Raw genomic sequence first — 2500 nt, forward strand, 5'->3', positions numbered from 1 at the left:
TTTTTTTTTTTTTTGACGCCTCGGCCGAGTCATGCTCGAGCAATGGCCGAGGCAGGATGGAGCGACGGCCCAGTCATGCTCGAGCAATGGCCGACCGGACGACTGGAACATGTTTTGGAGCTTGTAAAATTAATTTAAAAATAATCCCATGGGTTCTCTTCACAAAAACAACTCCATATGTCTTAGAAAACATTATACTTGTTTGAGATTCTCAAAAAAAAAAAAAAAAAAAACTTTTTTTTTTTCACGCCTCGGCCGAGTCATGCTCGAGCAATGGCCGAGGCAGGATGGAGCGACGGCCCAGTCATGCTCGAGCAATGGCCGACCGGACGACTGGAACATGTTTTGGAGCTTGTAAAATTAATTTAAAAATAATCCTATGGATTCTCTTCACAAGACCAACTCCAGATCTCTTAGAAAACATTATACTTGATGGAGATTCAAAAAAATTAAAAAAAAAAAAAAAAAAAAAAATTTGACGCCTCGGCCGAGTCATGGCCGAGCAGGATGGAGCGACGGACGAGTCATGCTCGAGCAATGGCCGACCGGATCCTGGAACGTGATTTTAAAAAATTAATTTAAAAATATTCCCATGGGTTCTCTTGATTATAGCTCGAGCATATATCTTAAAAAACATTATACTAGATGGAGGTTCAAAAAAAAAAATAAAAAAAAATAATTTTTTTTTTTTGGTCATGGCCTTGGAAAATTTAATGTTTACTGGTGTCACATGGCCAAATGTTCGTTTGTATCTTTAGGGGGGGGTGGTTCCTTGAGCTTGAAAATGTTGACCAAGAGTTGACTCGCATGATAAGAGCATAATTTGCTACGGACCCAAAGACGGATTATGACCGGGCTGACCCGACAAGTCGCGACCGACCGCCGGTGACCCCCCGCCGGCGGCGGAGCTCCGGCGACCGCCCGCCGGAAAATTTTCCGGCGACCAAAAATTTTCCGTGGATGAAAATTTGTTGGAATATGAATGTTCTCCCTAAAAGGTTAAGAACCAAGGCGGAGGCAAGTCTAGTGAGGTAAAATAATGGGTTGAAGGCTCGTGAGAAAACGTTAGAGCCGCCGATGCATGCTCGAGCGACGGGAGAGAAATGCTCGAGCGACGGGAGTGAAATACTCGAGCATGATCGAGCACGGGCCGAGGCATGCTCGAGCGACGGGAGAGAAATGCTCGAGCATGATCGAGCACGGCCGAGGCATGCTCGAGCGACGGGAGAGAAATGCTCGAGCATCGAGCATGGCCGAGGCATGCTCGAGCGACGGGAGAGAAATGCTCGAGCATGCTCGAGCATGGCCGAGGAATGCTCGAGCGACGGGAGGAATGCTCGAGCATGATAGAGGATGGCCGAGGCATGCTCCATCGCTGGCCGAGGCATGCTCGAGCGATGGCCGAGGCATGCTCGAGCGACGGGAAAGAAATGCTCGAGCATGCTCGAGCATGGCCGAGGAATGCTCGAGCGACGGGAGTTATGCTCGAGCATGCTAGAGGATGGCCGAGGCATGCTCCATCGCTGGCCGAGGCATGCTCCATCGCTGGCCGAGGCATGCTCGAGCGATGGCCGATGCACGCTCGATCGTTGGCATGATCGAGCGATGACCGAGTCACGCTCGAGCGACGGGAGGGAAATGCTCGAGGCACGGTCGAGCGATGGCCGAGACATGGCCGACCGAGAAATGCTGGGGCGCGCTCGAGCAATGGCCGAGGCGACGGGCGAGAAATGCTCGAGGCACGCTCGAGCGATGGCCGAGAAATGCTCGAGAGATGGCCGAGAAATGCTCGAGAGATGGCCGAGAAATTCTCGAGGCACGCTCGATCAATGGCCGAGTCACAGCTTGAGGGACGGGAGAGAAATGCTCGAGTCATGCTCGAGCGGCGGCAGTGGGGCGAATGGCGAAAGTGGGTTAGGGCATCAGAATACTTCACAGAGGTTAATAAAATTTCCCAGAAAATATTTTTGTACCCCTCCTCAGCCATTTTAATGTTTACTGGTGTCAGATGGCCAAATGTTCGTTTGTATCTTTAGGGGGGGGTGGTTCCTTGGGTGGGCTGGGGACTGGGCCATGGCGGGCCCGGCTGGCCCATTTCATCGAGTCATTCCTCGACCGCGGCGGGGATGTGTGGGCTTGGGACACACGGCGACGCGGGTTTTGACGGGAAGGGGCGGCGCCGCCATGGGCCGCCGTGCTCCGGCGGTGGTGCGACGGAATTTTTTGACGGATTTGACGGAAAATGGCGGGGATTTGTAGGCTAATGGAAACACGGCGTTGTGTTTCTCCGGCAGAGGGTGGAGGAGAGGGTGGCGCCACCGTGCGCTGCCTTGCTCCGGCGGAATTGTGAGGATGAGTATGGCTGGTGGCTTTTCTCCGGCGAGGATGTGTGGCCCACTGGACTCGCGGAGAAGTGGTATGGTGGAGGAGGGCGGCGTTGATGTGTGGGCCCTGGACACACTGAGAAGTGGGACGGTGGAGGAGGGCGGCGAGGATGTGT

This window comes from Urtica dioica, unplaced genomic scaffold, assembly GCF_054948205.1.
Source record: "Urtica dioica subsp. dioica isolate 48M unplaced genomic scaffold, U.dioica_male_clone48M_v1_H2 Urtica_dioica_male_H2_contig_16, whole genome shotgun sequence".
Lineage (NCBI taxonomy): Eukaryota > Viridiplantae > Streptophyta > Magnoliopsida > Rosales > Urticaceae > Urtica > Urtica dioica.